The 20,656-nt window shown below is 45.3% G+C and overlaps 1 protein-coding gene and 1 pseudogene across 4 annotated transcripts in view; one reads left to right on the forward strand and one right to left on the reverse strand.

The window, feature by feature from the left end:
• LOC139380764 (WD repeat and FYVE domain-containing protein 2-like) overlaps positions 1 to 15,273 on the forward strand; it is a 34,060-nt gene extending 18,787 nt beyond the window's left edge. The window contains exons 13-14 of one of the 4 annotated variants that reach the window (XR_011628468.1): positions 11,398 to 11,619; positions 15,097 to 15,273. The gene's annotated coding sequence lies outside the window, so the exon portion shown is untranslated. Of the gene's footprint in view, positions 1 to 3,775; positions 4,240 to 11,397; positions 12,100 to 15,096 lie in introns of those variants that run through there. The other 3 variants (XM_071123774.1, XM_071123775.1, XM_071123776.1) reach the window with 3 other exon arrangements.
• On the reverse strand, positions 3,542 to 19,498 carry LOC139380118 (guanylate-binding protein 1-like; annotated as a pseudogene).
• Positions 19,499 to 20,656: the final 1,158 nt, after the last annotated feature.

A 20,656-nucleotide genomic window follows, 5' to 3' on the forward strand; every position in this document is an offset into this window, starting at 1 on the left:
AAAGAGGGGTTGGCGGGTGGTGGGACACAATGCATATAGCCCAGTTAGCCAATGTGCGGGAGCACTGGTTGGTCGGGCCAATTGAGGTAGTATGTACATGAAGGTATAGTTTAAGTGACTATGCATATATGATAAAAAGAGAGTAGCAGCAGCGTAAAATGCACACAATGCAAATAGTCCGGTTAACCATTTGGTTACTTGTTCAGGAGTCTTATGGCTTGGGGGTAAAAACTGTTGTGAAGCCTTTTTGTCCTACACTTGGCACTCTGGTACCGCTTGCCATGCGGTAGTAGAGAGAACAGTCTATGACTGGGGTGGCTGGGATCTTTGACAATTTTTAGGACCTTCCTCTGACACCGCTGGGTGTAGAGGTCCTGGATGGCAGGCAGCTTTTCCCCAGTGATTTACTGGGCCGTACCCACTACCTTCTGTAGTGCCTTGCGGTCGGAGGCCGAGCAATTGCCGTATAAGGCAGTGCAACCAGTCAGGATGCTCTCGATGGTGCAGCTGCAGAACCTTTTGAGGATCTCAGGACCCATGCCAAATCTTTTTAGTTTCATGAGGGGGAATAGGCTTTGTTGTGCCCTCGTCACGACTGTCTTGGTGTGTTTGGACTATTCTAGTTTGTTGTTTATGTGGACACCAAGGAACTTGAAGCTCTCAACCTGCTCCACTACAGACCCGTCGATGAGAATGGGGACGTGCTCTGTGCTCCTTTTCCTGTCGTCCACAATCATCTCCTTAGTCTTGGTTACGTTGAGTGATAGGTTGTTATTCTGGCACCACCCGGCCAGGTCTCTGACCTCCTCCCTATAGGCTGTCTCGTCGTTGTCGGTGATCAGGCCTACCACTGTTGTGTCATCTGCAAACTTAATAATGGTGTTGGAGTCGTGCCTGGCCATGCAGTCATGGGTGAACAGGGAGTACAGGAGGGGACTGAGCACCCACCCCTGGGGAGCTCCAGTGTTGAGGATCAGCGTGGCAGAAGTGTTGCAACCAACCCTCACCACCTGGGGGCAGCCCGTCAGGAAGTCCAGGATCCAGTTGCAGAGGGAGGTGTTTAGTCCCAGGTTCCTTAGCTTCGTGATGAGCTTTGAGGGTACTATGGCGTTGAACGCTGAGCTGTAGTCAATGCATAGCATTCTCGCATAGGTGTTCTTTTTGTCCATGTGGGAAAGGGCAGTGTAGAGTGCAGTAGAGATTGCATCATCTGTGGATATGTTTGGACGGTATGCAAATTGGAGTGGGTTTCTGGGATAATGGCGTTGTGAGCCATTACCAGCCTTTCAAAGCACTTCATGGCTACGGATGTGAGTGCTACGGTTCTATAGTCATTTAGGCAGTTTGCCTTTGTTCTTGGGCACAGGAACTATGGTGGTTTGCTTGACACATGTTGAAAATGTCAGTGAAGACACCTGTCAGTTGGTCAGCACATGCCCGGAGCACACGTCCTGGTAATCCGTCTGGCCCCGCAGCCTTGTGTATGTTGACCTGTTTAAAGGTCTTACTCACGTCGGCTACGGAGAGCGTGACCACACGGTTGTCTGGAACAGCTGATGCTCTCATGCATGCCTATGCTTGCTTCGAGGCAAGCAACACTGAGAAGTGATTTAGCTCATCTGGCAGGCTCGTGTCACCGGGCAGCTCGCGGCTGTGCTTCCCTTTGTAGTCTGTAATAGTTTTCAAGCCCTGCCACATCCGACGAGCGTCGGAGCTGGTGTAGTATGATTCAATCTTAGCCCTGTATTGATGGTTTGTCGCAGGGCATAGCGGGATTTCTTGTAAGCTTCTGGGTTAGAGTTCCGCACCTTGAAAGCGGCAGCTCTACCCTTTAGCTCAGTGAGGATGTTGCCTGTAATCCATGGCTTCTGGTTGGGGTATGTACATACAGTCACCTTGGGGATGACGTCCTCAATGCACTTATTGATAAAGCCAGTGACTGATGTGGTGTATTCCTCAATGCCATCGGAAGAATCCCGGAACATGTTCCAGTCTGTGATAGCAAAACAGTCCTGTAGTTTAGCATCTGCTTCATCTGACCACTGTCACTGGTGCTTCCTGCTTTCATTTTTGCATGTAAGTAGGAATCAGGAGGATAGAGTTGTGGTCGGATTTACCAAATGGAGGGCGAGGGAGAGCTTTGTACGCGTCTCTGTGTGTGGAGTACAGGTGATCTAGAATTGTTTTCCCTATGGTTGCACATTTAACATGTTGATTTGGTAGAACTGATTTAATTTTCCCTGCATTAAAGTCTCCGGCCACTAGGTGCGCCGCCTCTGGGTGAGTGGTTTCCTGTTTGCTTATTTCCTTATACAGCTGACTGAGTGTGGTCTTAGTGCCCACATCTGATTGTGGTGGTAAATAAACAGCCACAAACAGTATAGCTGAGAACTCTCTAGACAAGTAGTGTGGCCTGCAATTTATCACTATATACTCTACTTCAGGCGAGCAAAATCTAGAGACTTCCTTAGATTTTGTGCACCAGCTGTTGTTTACAAATATGCACAGCCCGTGTCCCCCCCATCTTGTGCTGTTCTATCTTGCCAGTGCAGCGTATATCCCGTTAGCTGAATATCCATGTCGTCATTCAGCCACGATCCCGTAAAACATAGGATATTAGTTTTTGGTGTCCCGTTGGTAGGATATTCGTGATCGTACCTCGTCTAATTTATTGTCCAATGATTGCACGTTGGCGAGTAATATTGACAGTAACGGCAGCTTTCCTACTCGCCTTCTGCGGGTCCTGACGAGGCATCCGGTTCTTCGTCCTCTGTACCTGCGTCGCTTCCTCTTGCGAATAACTGGGATGTCGGCCCTGCCGGGTGTTTGGAGAATATCATGTGAGTCTTGCTTGTTGTTGAAAAAATCTTAGTCTAATCCGAGGTGAGTGATCTCTGTCCTGATATCCAGAAGCTCTTTTCTGGCGTAAGATACGGTTGCAGAAACATTATGTACAAAATAAGTTACAAATAACGCGAAAACCCCCCACATAATAGAATATTATACAATTGGTTGGGCGCCCGTAAAACTGCTGCCATTTTAGAATGGCGGCAGAAATAGAGATGAAGCAAGGTTTATTTAAACAACAATTACAAAACATGATAATGGTCAACCCTGAAGTGAAAAGCGCATTGAAGATGAGCAGTTCCATTCTAGCCAAATTTGACTTCAAGACAAGTTAAGCTAATTTATTTGACCCTACATCCAAGGAAAAAACAAAGCACAAATCTTATCTACAATTCTAAGAACGGTCTGTAATAACCTTTGAAATATTCAATTATATCAGAATGAGAAATTAATGGTTATAAACTGAGGTACTGACTTCTGTGAAGTGACAGCTGGTTTGGCCCCATTGTACTGTTGTTGCACAGCAGTCTTTCTGTTGCACTATTTCCTAGTAGCTCTTCTGGTTAATGTTGAGACTGGAGAAAGGTGTGGCTGCTGATCTGGACCATTGACCAATCTCTGGTGAGTCCTTTAGACCTCTGAGCCAGGGCTTTTGCCAGTTGTACCTGTGTTGACTTTGGGCAGAGTTGTGTCTTTAGAGTTGCCAACAGCTCTTGTTTTGAGTTTGGGTGTGGCCGTCTTGCTTGAGTGTATATTGAATATATATATATTGAAAGAAAGTGTTGGCAGCATCCAATCCAAATCGAAGAACAGGCATGACTGTAGACTCAAGGAAACCACATCCTTCCTTCTCAGGTTTGTTGCTATTCTTGAACTCCTCTATCTCCTGTCTCATTAAGTCAGCCTTCTCCTTGTGGCCCTTCTCCAGCAGATCCTTCTGCTCCTGCATCTTGCACCCCAAGGCCCTGTGGAAGTCCCGTTCCTGTTGCTTCATCTCCTCCTTCATCTTCTCTTCCATCTGCTTCAACTTCTCATCTTTGCTTCTGCGATCGTCCTCCATGGTGCGCTCCATCTCCAACCGTTTCTCTCCAGCAGCCTTCTTCTCCTGCTCCAGCACAGCTGATCCCTCCTTCTCCTGTGAATGGTACAAATTAAGATATTATGGTAGGAAAACACTCTAGCTTCATGTTCTCTCTCATACAGAGTCAATAGACAACCCCTGACATTTTCCATGTTCTGGAGAAGACCACACGTTTTAGGTTGAACTTTAGCTTGCATACCTACTGTTAAATATCCCAGATCTATGTTGACTTCGTGCAAGAACTATCAAACATTTATTTTGAGAAGTCACTTCAACCAGAAACCTGAATTAAATCAGAAAATAACATCCCATGCCATATTTTGTACTTTTTCAAATTTTCGGTCAGTTTTTTTGTCAGCTTGCAGGATGGAATACTTCTCTAGACTCTTTTCCTTCCGGAACTGCTCAAGAATCTCCTCAGCCTGCAGAAAACATCCCCAAAGGCTTCATGTTTGCCATCAAACAATGATAAATCTAAAACCGGTTTGATGTGTTTCTGGTATGATGCCTAAAAAAAACATTATGGAAGCCACTGTAAATCATAACATAACAGTAACATTAGAGGTTGAGAGAAAGAACACGTCATCTACGACATGGAAACTGTTCTGATTTCTTGACTTATGAAATCATGAAATATACTTATGTCACTGATGGAGAGAGGGGAATGTATAAAGTTTACATTCTGTCATGATATGTTATTGTTAGCCATCAGGGATCATCGAGATCTTACTCTGATAATTACTACCTAACAAAACTAAGTGGATCGGCCTGAAAGAGGAGAACAGCTCCAGTGTTCAATATGGAGTTTTTGATGAATGTTTCAACTCTAGCAAGGAATCAACTCGAAGCTCTTACCCCAACTCCTTTGTCGGGCTTGGCCCGGTACTGTGCCAGCATGTTCTCATGGTGATTGCAGTAAAGCTCGTAGATCCCCTCTGTAATCTTCTTGGCCATCTGAGCAGACAGCTTCTCCAAAAGGGCCGCACACTTCTTCTCATCAAGAACGAGGATGCCTCAGAGAAGGTCAGTGTAGTGCTTTGCAATGGCCACCTGGAAGAGTCGAGACGTTTTTAGGGAAGCGTTTGTAAAAAGTGGTCCTTGACAGTTAACCACAAAGTCAGTGTTTGTACCAGGCACAGATCTCAAATGATGACCCTTACCACCAACACCTTCAAGAAATTCAAATTAGTCTTTGAAGGATCTGTTCATGAACGCCTGCGTGGCCAAGTGGTCTGAGCGGAGGTGATGAGCGCCACAGGGAATAAGGCCTTTACCACCTCCATGCCCCTCTGGTACACTTCCAGGCCCTCATCTATAGCAGCCTGGTTCTCAATTTAAGTCATGGCCAGAACCGCAGACCAGGCGACGAGCCTTTGGATATGGTCTCCACATACAGTTGAAGTCAGAAGTTTACATACACCTTAGCCAAATACATATAATGTCAGTTTTTCTAAATTCCTGACATTTAATCCTAGTAAAAATTCCCTGGCTTAGGTCAGTTAGGATCACCACTTTATTATAAGAATGTGAAATGTCAGAATAATACTAGAGAATGATTTATTTCAGCTTTTATTTCTTTCATCATATTCCCAGTGGGTCAGAAGTTTACATACATTCAATTAGTATTTGGTAGCATTGCCTTTAAATGGTTTAACTTTGGTCAAATGTTTCGGGTAGCCTTCCACAAGCTTTCCACAATAAGTTGGGTGAATTTTGGCCCATTCCTCCTGACAGAGCTGGTGTACCTGAGTCAGGGTTGTAAGGCCTCCTTGCTTTCACACACTTTTTCAGTTCTTCCCACAAATTTTCTGTTCGATTGAGGTAAGGGCTTTGTCATGGCCAATCCAATACCTTGACTTTGTTGTCCTTAAGCCATTTTGCCAAAACTTTGGAAGTATGCTTGGGGTCAATGTCCATTTGGAAGACCCATTTGCGACCAAGCTTTAACTTCCTGACTGAGGTCTTGAGATGTTGCTTCAATATATCCACATAATTTCCATCCTCATGATGCCATCTATTTTGTGAAGTGCACCAGTCCCTCCTACAGCAAAGTACCACCACATGATGCTGCCACCCCCGTGCTTAACGGTTGGGATGGTGTTCTTCGGCTTGCAAGCCTCCCCCTTTTTCCTCCAAACATAACAATGGTCATTATGGCCAAACAGTTCTATTTTTGTTTCATCAGACCAGAGGACATTTCTCCAAAAAGTACGATCTTTGTCCCCATGTGCAGTTGCAAACTGTAGTCTGGCATTTTTTATGGCGGTTTTGGAGCAGTGGCTTCTTCCCGTGCTGAGCGGCCTTTCAGGTTATGTCAATATAGGGCTAATTTTACTGTGGATATGGAAACTTTTGTACCTGTTTCCTCATCTTCACAAGGTCCTTTGCTGTTGTTTTGGGATTGATTTGCACTTTCCACACCAAATTACGTTCATGTTTAGGAGACAGAACTCGTCTCCTTCCTGAGCGGTAATGACAGCTGCGTGGTCCCATGGTGTTTATACTTGCATACTATTGTTTGTACAGATAAATGTGGTATCTTCAGGCATTTAGAAATTGCTCCCAATGATGAACCAGACCTGTGGAGGTCTACAAAAAGAATCCTGAGGTCTTGGCTGATTTCTTTAGATTTCCCGTGATGTCATGCAAAGAGGCACTGAGTTTGAAGGTTTGCCTTGAAATACATCCACAGGTACACCTCCAATCGACTCAAATGATGTCAATTAGCCTATCAGAAGCTTCTAAAGCCATGACATCATTTCCTGGAATTTTCCAAGCTGTTGAAAGGAACAGTCAACTTAGTGTATGTAAACTTCTGACCCATTGGAATTGTGATACAGTGAATTATAAGTGAAATTACCCGTCTGTAAACAATTGTTGAAAAATTACTTGTGTCATGCACAAAGTAGATGCACTATCCGACTTGCCAAAACTATAGTTTGTTAACAAGAAATTTGTGGAGTGGTTGAAAAATGAGTTTTAATGACTCCAACCTAAGTGTTTGTAAACTTCCGTCTTCAACTGTAGGTGTTAAACCAAGTGGCCGAGCACTGCAATCAGATGGAGGCGGGAAGGAAAGTGTTTATATTTGTGGGTACAATAACATAGGCTACATTCAATGCATCTGTGCAGAATATTTGCTGATATTTGATTTATCCCGGTAAATATGTGGCCCCCTTTGACAGTTTGTGTGGATCTCCTAGAAAATGAAGTGGCAGAAGGTGTCTGCAACCTTTCGGAAGCTTCCACAGAGGTCAGCCTCGTCCATGGAATCCAGATGGGGCATGTTGGCAGGAGTTGTAGGAGTGGGGAATACAAAGCACTTGCGCGAATGGAAGTAGTTCCGGATACACTCTCGTGGGAGGTTGTACATCAGGTTCAGTGGAGTATCTTGTCTGAGAGAACTATATCCATTCTGCCCTGCCTGTCTAAAGTCCTCGAAAGCCAAGTTAATAAACAGATAATTGACCATTTCGATTTCCACCATACCTTCTCCGCTGTGCAATCCGGTTTCCGAGCTGGTCACGGGTGCACCTCAGCCACGCTCAAGGTACTAAACGATTACATAACCGCCATCGATAAAATACAGTACTGTGCAGCCGTCTTAATCGACCTGGCCAAGGCTTTCGACTCGGTCAATCACCATATTCTTATCGGCAGACTCAACAGCCTTGGTTTCTCAAATGACTGCCTCACCTGGTTCACCAACTACTTCTCAGACAGAGTTCAGTGTGTCAAATCCGAGGGCCTGTTGTCCGGACCTCTGACAGTCTCTATGGGGGTGCCACAGGGTTCAATTCTCGGGCTGACTATTTTCTCTGTATATATCAATGACGTCGCTCTTGCTGCGGGTGATTCCTTGATCCACCTCTACGCAGACGACACCATTCTGTATACATCTGGCCCTTCTTTGGACATTGTGTAAAAAAAAAAACATCCAAACGAGCTTCAATGCCGTACAACACTCCTTCCGTGGCCTCCAACTGCTCTTAAACGCTAGTAAAACTAAATGCGTGCTTTTCAACCATTCGCTGCCCACACCCGGCCGCCCGACTAAATCAAATCAAATCAAATTTATTTATTTAGCCCTTCTAACATCAGCTGATATCTCAAAGTGCTGTACAGAAACCCAGCCTAAAACCCCAAACAGCAAGCAATGCAGGTGTAGAAGCACGGTGGCTAGGAAAAACTCCCTAGAAGGCCAAAACCTAGGAAGAAACCTAGAGAGGAACCAGGCTATGTGGGGTGGCCAGTCCTCTTCTGGCTGTGCCGGGTGGAGATTATAACAGAACATGGCCAAGATGTTCAAATGTTCATAAATGACCAGCATGGTTGAATAATAATAAGGCAGAACAGTTGAAACTGGAGCAGCAGCACTGCCAGGTGGACTGGGGACAGCAAGGAGTCATCATGTCAGGTAGTCCTGGGGCATGGTCCTAGGGCTCAGGTCCTCCGAGAGAGAGAAAGAGAGAATTAGAGAACGCACACTTAGATTCACACAGGACACCGAATAGGACAGGATAAGTACTCCAGATATAACAAACTGACCCTAGCCCCCCGACACAAACTACTGCAGCATAAATACTGGAGGCTGAGACAGGAGGGGTCAGGAGACACTGTGGCCCCATCCGAGGACACCCCCGGACAGGGCCAAACAGGAAGGATATAACCCCACCCACTTTGCCAAAGCACAGCCCCCACACCACTAGAGGGATATCTTCAACCACCAACTTACCATCCTGAGACAAGGCTGAGTATAGCCCACAAAGACCTCCGCCACGGCACAACCCAAGGGGGGGGCAACCCAGACAGGATGACCACATCAGTGAATCAACCCACTCAGGTGACGCACCCCCTCCAGGGACGACATGAGAGAGCCCCAGTAAGCCAGTGACTCAGCCCCTGTAATAGGGTTAGAGGCAGAGAATCCCAGTGGAAAGAGGGGAACCGGCCAGGCAGGGACAGCAAGGGCGGTCGTTGCTCCAGAGCCTTTCCGTTCACCTTCCCACTCCTGGGCCAGACTACACTCAATCATATGACCCACTGAAGAGATGAGTCTTCAGTAGAGCCTTGAAGGTTGAGACCGAGTCTGCGTCTCTGACATGGGTAGGCAGACCGTTCCATAAAAATGGAGCTCTATAGGAGAAAGCCCTGCCTCCAGCTGTTTGCTTAGAAATTCTAGGGACAATTAGGAGGCCTGCGTCTTGTGACCGTAGCGTACGTGTAGGTATGTACAGCAGGACCAAATCAGAGAGATAGGTAGGAGCAAGCCCATGTAATGCTTTGTAGGTTAGCAGTAAAACCTTGAAATCAGACCTTGCTTTGACAGGAAGCCAGTGTAGAGAGGCTAGCACTGGAGTAATATGATCACATTTTTTGGTTCTAGTCAGGATTCTAGCAGCCGTATTTAGCACTAACTGAAGTTTATTTAGTGCTTTATCCGGGTAGCCGGAAAGTAGAGCATTGCAGTAGTCTAACCTAGAATTGACAAAAGCATGGATTACTTTTTCTGCATCATTTTTGGACAGAAAGTTTCTGATTTTTGCAATGTTACGTAGATGGAAAAAAGCTGTCCTTGAAATGGTCTTGATATGTTTTTCAAAAGAGAGATCAGGGTCCAGAGTAACGCCGAGGTCCTTCAGTTTTATTTGAGATGACTGTACAACCATTAAGATTAATTGTCAGATTCAACAGAAGATCTCTTTGTTTCTTGGGACCTAGAACAAGCATCTCTGTTTTGTCCGAGTTTAAAAGTAGAAAGTTTGCAGCCATCCACTTCCTTATGTCTGAAACACATGCTTCTAGCAAGGGCAATTTTGGGGCTTCACCATGTTTCATTGAAATGTACAGCTGTGTGTCATCCGCATAGCAGTGAAAGTTAATATTATGTTTTCGAATAACATCCCCAAGAGGTAAAATATATAGTGAAAACAATAGTGGTCCTAAAACGGAACCTTGAGGAACACCGAAATTTACAGTTGATTTGTCAGAGGACAAACCATTCACAGAGACAAACTGATATCTTTCCGACAGATAAGATCTAAACCAGGCCAGAACTTGTCCGTGTAGACCAATTTGGGTTTCCAATCTCTCCAAAAGAATGTGGTGATCGATGGCATGACTAGCATCACTACTCTGGAAGGTTCTGAATTAGAATATGAGGACAACTACAAATACCTAGGTGTCGGGCGAGACTGTAAACTCTCCTTCCAGATTCATATTAAAAATCCCCAATCCAAAATTAAATCTAGAATCGGCTTCCTGTTTCGCAACAAATCCTCCTTCACTCACGTCGCCAAACACCCTCGTAAAACTGACTATCCTACCGATCTTTGACTTCGGCGATGTAATTTACAAAATAGCCTCCAACACTCTACTCAGCAAACTTGATGCAGTCTGTCACCAAAGCCCCATATACCACCCACCACTGCGACCTGTATGCTATTGTCGGCTGGCCCTCGCTACATATTGGTCGAATGACCCACTGGGTCCAGGTCATCAATAAGTCTATGCTAGGTAAAGCTCCACCTGATCTCAGCTCACTGGTCACGATAACAACACCCACCCGTAGCACGTGCTCCAGCAGGTATATCTCACTGGTCACCCCCAAAGCCAACACCACCTTTGGCTGCCTTCCAGTTCTTTGCTGCCAATGACTGGAACGAATTGCAAAAATCGCTGAAGCTGGAGACTGATATTTCCTTCATTAACTTTAAACATCAGCTATCTGAGCAGCTAACCGATCGCTGCAGCTGTACATAGCCCATCTGTAAATAGCCCATCCAATCTACCTACCTCATCCCCATATTGTTTTTATTTACTTTTCTGCTCTTTTGCACACCAGTATTTCTACTTGCACATCATCTGCTCATCTATCACTCCAGTGTTAATTTGCTAAACTGTAATTACTTCCCTACTATGGCCTATTTATTGCCTTACCACCTCATGCCATTTGCACACACTGTATATAGACATTATTTTTTTTCTATTGTGTTATTGACTGTACACTTGTTTATTCCATGTGTAACTCTGTGTTGTTGTGTCGCACTGCTTTGCTTTATCTTGGCCAGGTCGCAATTGTAAATGAGAACTTGTTCTCAACTAGCTTACCTGGTTAAATAAATGTGAAATAATATATATATATATTTTTTTACAAATCTGTGTCTGGGAGACTGGCCCTTAGTTCACCATCCACAAACACAATCATTAACAGACAAGCATAAGAAGAATACTTTATGACCAATAAACTGGATAAAATAATGCTGACACTTGGTTGGCCCTGTCCGGGTATCATCGGATGGAGCCACAGTGTCTCCTGACCCCTCCTGTCTCAGCCGCCAGTATTTATGCTGCAGTAGTTTGTGTCGGGGGGCTAGGGTCAGTTTGTTATATATATCTGGAGTACTTCTCCTGTCTTATCCGGTGTCCTGTGTGAATTTAAGTATGCTCTCTCTTTCTCTCTCTCGGAGGACCTGAGCCCTAGGACCATGCCTCAGGACTACCTGGCATGATGACTCCTTGCTGTCTGTCCCCAGTCCACCTGGTCGTGCTGCTGCTCCAGTTTCAACTGTTCTGCCTGTGATTATTATTATTTGACCATGCTGGTCATTTATGAACATTTGAACATCTTGGCCATGTTCTGTTATAATCTCCACCCGGCACAGCCAGAAGAGGCCTGGCCACCCCTCATAGCCAAATCAAATCCAAATCAAATTTTATTTGTCACATACACATGGTTAGCAGATGTTAATGCGAGTGTAGCGAAATGTTTGTGCTTCTAGTTCCGACAATGCAGTAATAACAAGTAATCTAACTAACAATTCCAAAACTACTGTCTTGTACACAGTGTAAGGGGATAAAGAATATGTACATAAGGATATATGAATGAGTGATGGTACAGAGCAGCATAGGCAAGATACAGTAGATGGTATCGAGTACAGTATGTACAAATGAGATGAGTATGTAAACAAAGTGGCATAGTTTAAAGTGGCTAGTGATACATGTATTACATAAGGATACAGTCGATGATATAGAGTACAGTATATACGTATGCATATGAGATGAATAATGTAGGGTAAGTAACATTATATAAGGTAGCATTGTTTAAAGTGGCTAGTGATATATTTACATCATTTCCCATCAATTCCCATTATTAAAGTGGCTGGAGTTGAGTCAGTGTCAGTGTGTTGGCAGCAGCCACTCAGTGTTAGTGGTGGCTGTTTAACAGTCTGATGGCCTTGAGATAGAAGCTGTTTTTCAGTCTCTCGGTCCCAGCTTTGATGCACCTGTACTGACCTCGCCTTCTGGATGATAGCGGGGTGAACAGGCAGTGGCTGGTTGATGTCCTTGATGATCTTTATGGCCTTCCTGTGACATCGGGTGGTGTAGGTGTCCTGGAGGGCAGGTAGTTTGCCCCCGGTGATGCGTTGTGCAGACCTCACTACCCTCTGGAGAGCCTTACGGTTGAGGGCGGTGCAGTTGCCATACCCAGGCGGTGATACAGCCCGCCAGGATGCTCTCGATTGTGCATCTGTAGAAGTTTGTGAGTGCTTTTGGTGACAAGCCGAATTTCTTCAGCCTCCTGAGGTTGAAGAGGCGCTTCTGCGCCTTCTTCACGATGCTGTCTGTGTGAGTGGACCAATTCAGTTTGTCTGTGATGTGTATGCCGAGGAACTTAACTTGCTACCCTCTCCACCACTGTTCCATCGATGTGGATAGGGGGGTGTTCCCTCTGCTGTTTCCTGAAGTCCACAATCATCTCCTTAGTTTTGTTGACGTTGAGTGTGAGGTTATTTTCCTGACACCACTCTCCGAGGGCCCTCACCTCCTCCCTGTAGGCCGTCTCGTCGTTGTTGGTAATCGAGCCTACCACTGTTGTGTCGTCCGCAAACTTGATGATTGAGTTGGAGGCGTGCGTGGCCACGCAGTCGTGGGTGAACAGGGAGTACAGGAGAGGGCTCAGAACGCACCCTTGTGGGGCCCCAGTGTTGAGGATCAGCGGGGAGGAGATGTTGTTGCCTACCCTCACCACCTGGGGGCGGCCCATCAGGAAGTCCAGTACCCAGTTGCACAGGGCGGGGTCGAGACCCAGGGTCTCGAGCTTGATGACGAGCTTGGAGGGTACTATGGTGTTGAATGCCGAGCTGTAGTCGATGAACAGCATTCTCACATAGGTATTCCTCTTGTCCAGATGGGTTAGGGCAGTGTGCAGTGTGGTTGAGATTGCATCGTCTGTGGACCTATTTGGGCGGTAAGCAAATTGGAGTGGGTCTAGGGTGTCAGGTAGGGTGGAGGTGATATGGTCCTTGACTAGTCTCTCAAAGCACTTCATGATGACGGAAGTGAGTGCTACGGGGCGGTAGTCGTTTAGCTCAGTTACCTTAGCTTTCTTGGGAACAGGAACAATGGTGGCCCTCTTGAAGCATGTGGGAACAGCAGACTGGTATAGGGATTGATTGAATATGTCCGTAAACACACCGGCCAGCTGGTCTGCGCATGCTCTGAGGGCGCGGCTGGGGATGCCGTCTGGGCCTGCAGCCTTGCGAGGGTTAACACGTTTAAATGTCTTACTCACCTCGGCTGCAGTGAAGGAGAGAACGCATGTTTTCGTTGCAGGCCGTGTCAGTGGCACTGTATTGTCCTCAAAGCGGGCAAAAAAGTTATTTAGTCTGCCTGGGAGCAAGACATCCTGGTCCGTGACTGGGCTGGATTTCTTCCTGTAGTCCGTGATTGACTGTAGACCCTGCCACATGCCTCTTGTGTCTGAGCCGTTGAATTGAGATTCTACTTTGTCTCTGTACTGGCGCTTAGCTTGTTTGATAGCCTTGCGGAGGGAATAGCTGCACTGTTTGTATTCGGTCATGTTACCAGACACCTTGCCCTGATTAAAAGCAGTGGTTCGCGCTTTCAGTTTCACACGAATGCTGCCATCAATCCACGGTTTCTGGTTAGGGAATGTTTTAATCGTTGCTATGGGAACGACATCTTCAACGCACGTTCTAATGAACTCGCACACCGAATCAGCGTATTCGTCAATGTTGTTATCTGACGCAATACGAAACATCTCCCAGTCCACGTGATGGAAGCAGTCTTGGAGTGTGGAGTCAGCTTGGTCGGACCAGCGTTGGACAGACCTCAGCGTGGGAGCCTCTTGTTTTAGTTTCTGTCTGTAGGCAGGGATCAACAAAATGGAGTCGTGGTCAGCTTTTCCGAAAGGGGGGCGGGGCAGGGCCTTATATGCGTCGTGGAAGTTAGAGTAACAATGATCCAAGGTCTTTCCACCCCTGGTTGCGCAATCGATATGCTGATAAAATTTAGGGAGTCTTGTTTTCAGATTAGCCTTGTTAAAATCCCCAGCTACAATGAATGCAGCCTCCGGATAAATCGTTTCCAGTTTGCAGAGAGTTAAATAAAGTTTGTTCAGAGCCATCGATGTGTCTGCTTGGGGGGGGATATATACGGCTGTGATTATAATCGAAGAGAATTCTCTTGGTAGATAATGCGGTCTACATTTGATTGTGAGGAATTCTAAATCAGAAGGATTTGAGTTCCTGTATGTTTCTTTCATCACACCATGTCACGTTGGCCATGAGGCATACGCCCCCGCCCCTCTTCTTACCAGAAAGATGTTTGTTTCTGTCAGCGCGATGCGTGGAGAAACCCGTTGGCTGCACCGCTTCGGATAGTCTCTCCAGTGAGCCATGTTTCAGTGAAGCAAAGGACGTTACAGTCTCTGATGTCCCTCTGGAATGCTACCCTTGCTCGTATTTCATCAACCTTGTTGTCAAGAGACTGGACATTGGCAAGAAGAATGCTAGGGAGTGGTGCACGGTGTGCCTGTCTCCGGAGTCTGACCAGAAGACCGCCTCGTTTCCCTCTCTTTCGGAGTCGTTTTTTTGGGTCGCTGCATAGGATCCGCTCCGTTGTCCTGTTTGTAAGGCAGAACACAGGATCCGCGTCGCGAAAAACATATTCTTGGTCGTACTGATGGTGAGTTGACGCTGATCTTATATTCAGTAGTTCTTCTCGACTGTATGTAATGAAACCTAAGATGACCTGGGGTACTAATGTAAGAAATAACGCGTAAAAAAACAAAAAACTGCATAGTTTCCTAGGAACGCGAAGCGAGGCGGCCATCTGTCGGCGCCGGAAGTCACCGGCGCCGGAAGTCACTTGGTTCCTCTCTAGGTTTTTTCCTAGGTTTTGGCCTTTCTAGGGAGTTTTTCCTAGCCACCGTGCTTTTACACCTGCATTGCTTGCTGTTTGGGGTTTTAGGCTGGGTTTCTGTACAGCACTTTGAGATATCATCTGATGTACGAAGGACTATATAAATACATTTGATTTGATTGTTTGAGTGCATATTTTCATAGGAATGATTTTATAATAGGTAATTTAGACACAGTCAGAGCCAATTTCAATCATCTTGTTTCACAACCCCTATGCTCTTTGTGAGATAATGATTATTCCAGCTGTATAATTGTTAATGGTGCACTATTCTATGTAGAGACATTGTGCACAGTTGATCATTGGGGTGGTGGCTAGTGCTAATGTCACCTTTTCTGAGTTCCAGGGAATGCTACAGATACTCATCTTCAGTGACGTTTCTGCCGTCGATCTCGAGTAGTAGAGTGAAATCTCTGACGGCCCACACAAAATTTGGAAAGAACTGCACAAACTAGATGTCCCCTCCTTCCTCGTCAGCGTGAGATGATAAAGCTGCACTGGATGAATTCACCTTGATCCGCTCTGTCAGCTCACTCACATATCTTTAGGGCCGGTTGAGGATTGACTTATAAAAGCTACAAAAGCTCTAAAAAATCATGTGCATCTGCATGTGCCTGCGACAGTTGTATAAGGACTTGCTATACAACAGTTATAGCATACGAGCAGTTTCAGTTTATTTTTGAATGGACTGAGTAACCCCTAAGGGAATGGATCCAACAAAGTACAGTCGTGGCCAAAAGTTTTGAGAATGACACACACACATATTAATTTTCACAAAGTCTGCTGCCTAAGTTTGTATGATGGCAATTTGTATATCATCCAGAATGTTATGAAGAGGGATCAAATTAATTGCAAAGTCCCTCTTTGTCATGCAAATGAACTAAATCCCCCAAAAACATTTCCACTGTATTTCAGCCCTGCCACAAAAGGACCAGCTGACATGTCAGTGATTCTCTCATTAGCACAGGTGTGAGTGTTGACGAGGACAAGGCTGGACATCACTCTGTCATGCTGATTGAGTTTGAATAACAAGACTGGAAGCTTCAAAAGGAGGGTGGTGCTTGGAATCATTGTTCTTCCTCTGTCAACCATGGTTACCTGCAAGGAAACACATGCCGTCATCATTGCTTTGCACAAAAAGGGCTTCACAGGCAAGGATATTGCTGCCAGTAAGATTGCACCTAAATCAACCATTTATCGGATCATCAAGAACTTCAAGGAGAGGGGTTCAATTGTTGTGAAGAATGCTTCAGGGTGCCCAAGAAAGTCCAGCAATCTCCTAAAGTTGATTCAGCTGCGGTATCGGGGCACCACCAGTACAGAGCTTGCTCAGGAATGGCAGCAGGCAGGTGTGAGTGCATCTGCACGCACAGTGAGGCGAAGACTTTTGGAGGATGGCCTGGTGTCAAGAAGAGTAGCAAAGAAGCCATTTCTATCCAGGAAAAACATCAGGGACAGACTGATATTCTGCAAAAGGTACAAGGATTGGACTGCTGAGGACTGGGGTAAAGTCATTTTCTCTGATGAACCCCCTTTCTGATTGTTTGGGGCATCCGGGAAAAAAGCTTGTCTGGAGAAGACGAGGTGAGCTCTACCATCAGTCCTGTGTCATGCCAACAGTAAAGCATCCTGAGACCATTCATGTGTGGGGTTACTTCTCAGCCAAGGGAGTGGGCTCACTCACAATTTTGCCTAAGAACACAGCCATGAATAAAGAATGGTACCAACACATCCTCTGAGAGCAACTTTTCCCAACCATCCTGGAACAGTTTGGTGATGAACAATGCCTTTTCCAGCATGATGGAGCACCTTGCCATAAGGCAAAAGTGATAACTAAGAGGCTCGGGGAACAAAACATCAATATTTGGCATCCATGGCTAGGAAACTCCCCAGACCTTAATCCCATTGAGAACTTGTGGTCAATCCTCAAGAGGCAGGTGGACAATCAAAAACCCACAAATTGTGACAAACTCCAAGCATTGATTATGCAAGAATGGGCTGCCATCAGTCAGGATGTGGCCCAGAAGTTAATTGACAGCATGCCAGGGTGGATTGCAGAGGTCTTGAAAAAGAAGGGTCAACACTGCAAATATTGACTCTTTGTATCAACTTCATGTAATTGTCAATAAAAGCCTTTGACACTTATGAAATGCTTGTAATTATACTTCAGTATTCCATAGTAACATCTGTAAAAAATATCTAAAGACACTGAAGCAGCAAACTTTAAAATTAATATTTGTGTCATTCTCAAAACTCTTGGCCACGACTGTACAGTGTGTTGAACATTCTGTAAACACGTAATTAACGCTGACAATAACACAATGTATTGCTCCAGGTCTGTAAGGACATTTTGCTCAGCATCCAATAGATATACAAACGTACAGCACTCTCACTTTCAATATGAGAAGGCGTACCAAGAAATGGTAAATCCCCTATCCATGTGATATGTACACCTGTACACCTGTTAAAGTCAACAGGAGAGAAAAGGGGGGAGGATTGCCATGGGGAAATTGACGTTAGTTTCAAGGATACTGGAGGTTCTCCACAGCTTGATTGTCGATGGTCCCTCGGCTGTTGTAAACCAGAGTAATGCTTAACAGCAACATGCCTATTGGTGATCTGGCTAAATGAAATGAAATAATTTAAAATACACTATATATACAAACATATATGGACACCTCTTCAAATTACTGGGCTGAGCAATTTATGTTACACCCGTTGCTGACAGATGTATAAAATTGAGCACACAGCCATGCAATCGCCATAGACTGAGATTGGTCTTACTGAAGAGCTAAGTGACTTTCCAACAAGTCACATCGTCAAATTTCTGCCCTGCTAGAGCTGCTCCAGTGAACTATAAGTGCTGTTATTGAGAAGTGGAAACGTCTAGGAGCAAAAGCGCAACGGCTCAGCCGTGAAGTGGTAGGCCACAAGATCAAGGAACAACCGCCAGGTCCTGAAACGCATAGAGCTTAAAAATCGCTTGTTCTCGGTTGCAACACTCACTACCGAGTTCCCAACTGCCTCTGGAAGCAACGTCAGCACAAGAACTGTTCGCAGGAGGCTCATGAAATGGGTTTCCATGGCCGAGCAGCCGCACACAAGCCTAAGATCACCATGTGCAATGCCAAGCATCTGGTGGGGTGGTGTAAAGTTTGCCGCCATTGGACTCTGGAGCAGTGGAAACGCATTCTCTGGAGTTAGGAATCACACTTCACCATCTGGCAGTCCGACGGAGAAATCTGGGTTTGGCAGATGCCAGGAGAACGCTACCTGCCCGAATGCATAGTGACAACTGCGAAGTTTGGTGGAGGAGGAATAATGGCCTAGGGCTGTTTGTCATGGTTTGGGCTAGGCCCCTTAATTCCAGTGAAGGGAAATCTTAATGCTACAGTATTCAATGACATGCTTGACAATTCTATGCTTCCAACTTTGTGGCAACAGTTTGGGAAATGCCCTTTCCTGTTTCAGAATGACAATGCCTCCATGCACAAAGCGAGGTCCATACAGAAATGGATTGTCGAGCTCAGTGTGGAAGAACTTGGCTGGCTTGCACAGAGACCTGACCTCAACCCTGCCAAACACCTTTGGTATGAAATGGACCGCCGACTGCGAGCCACGCCTAATCGCCCAACATCAGTGCCCAACCTCACTAATGCTCTTGTGGCTGCATGGAAGCAAGTCCCCGAGGGATGTTCCAACTATAGGAATACCTTCCCAGAAGAGTGGAGGCTGTTATTACAGCATAGGAAGGACCAACTCCATATTAATGCCCATGATTTTAGAATGAGATGTTTGATGAGCAGCTGTCCACGTACTTTTGGTCATGTAGTGTATGTGTGTTTAGATATTTGTTCACTGTGCTGATTAGTAATGTGAATTGTAGAGACTGAACTTTGACCTCTGACCTTCTCCCATCCCCTCTGTATCCAGCAGCACCAGGGTGTGGTCTCTCTTTTCAGGGTGAGGCACACACCATATCCAGATTCCTTTAGTCTTGGATTGGATAGTGGCTCCCAGGGCAAAACCTAAATCAATATTTCAAAGACTGTTTTAAGAAGAAAAATAAAAAGGTTTTAAACAAATGTACTGATGCAAAACATATTTTCAATTAATTGACTATTGAGGCACAGATGATGCCCAAACCACTTTGTGAATTTAGATATCTCTCTCACCATTTCTCTTTCCAGCCAGCTTGTTCATGAGGTAGGACTTGCCGGTGCGGTACAGCCCGACCACCGCCCCCACTACGACTTGCTGCTTCAGTCCCATCAGGTACTTGATGGCCCCAGGAACTACATGAAGCTCGCCGTCTGCGTTTTTGACCAGGCATATTGGGAAATCCATGGTGTGACTTCACAGGATGATTAGCCTACAGCTCCCAGAAATATTCAATCTATAATAAAATTATTAATTAAGTATAGTTCAGGTGATTGTGAATATGATATAGCCTAGGACTACTGCATAGGCTATGTAAAAAAAAAAGAGATATATTAAAAAGATATGCATAATTAAAGCAGCTGAGCCTAGCCATATGCATATACAATTAAAAGTGAAGTTAAAATATTGTCCAATGTTAGCTTCAATTTCATTACGAAATTTGTCTTCAAAAATGAAATTGTTTTCCTGCTATGGAAAAGCATTTGTCTATTCTAGCCTACTCACATAATTGACTTCTCCAAACCAGCTGTAAAATGGCAGGTGGATGACACACTAGAATACCTACAGTGCATTCGGAAAGTAGTCAGATTCCTTGACTTGACTTATTCTCATCAATCTACATACAATACTCCATAATGACAAAGCAAAAACAGATTTTTAGAAATGTTTGCAAATGTATTACAAATGAACTTATCACATTTACAGAAGTATTCAGACTTTTTACTCAGTACTTTGTTGAAGTTTCTTTGGCAACGATTACAGCCTCGAGTCTTCTTGGGTATGACGCTACAAGCTTGGCGCTCCTGTATTTGGGGAGTTTCTCTCATTCTTCTCTGCAGATCCTCTCTAGCTCTGTCAGGTTGGATGAGGAGCGTTACTGAACAGCTATTTTCTCCAGAGATGTTCAATCGGGTTCAAGTCTGGTGTCTTGGCTGTGTTCTTAGGGCCATTGTATTGTTGGAAGGTGAACCTTCACCCCAGTCTGAGGTCCTGAGTGCTCTGGGGCAGGTTTTCATCAAGGATTTCTGTACTTTGCTCTCATGTGCCTTTTACTGAGGAGTGGTTTCTTTCTGGCCATTATCATAAAGGCCTCATTGGTGGAGTGCTGCAAAGATGGTTGTCCTTCTGGAAGGTTCTCCCATCTCCACAGAGGAACTCTGGATCTCTGTCAGAGTGACCATCGGTTTCTTCGTCACCTCTGACCAAGGCCCTTCTCCACCGATTACTCAGTTTGGCCAGGCGGCCAGCTCTAGTCTTGGTGCTTCCAAACTTCTTCCATTTAAGAATGTTGGAGGCCACTGTGTTCTTGTGGACCTTCAATGGTGCAGAAATGTTTTGGTACCC

This window comes from Oncorhynchus clarkii, chromosome 22, assembly GCF_045791955.1.
Source record: "Oncorhynchus clarkii lewisi isolate Uvic-CL-2024 chromosome 22, UVic_Ocla_1.0, whole genome shotgun sequence".
Lineage (NCBI taxonomy): Eukaryota > Metazoa > Chordata > Actinopteri > Salmoniformes > Salmonidae > Oncorhynchus > Oncorhynchus clarkii.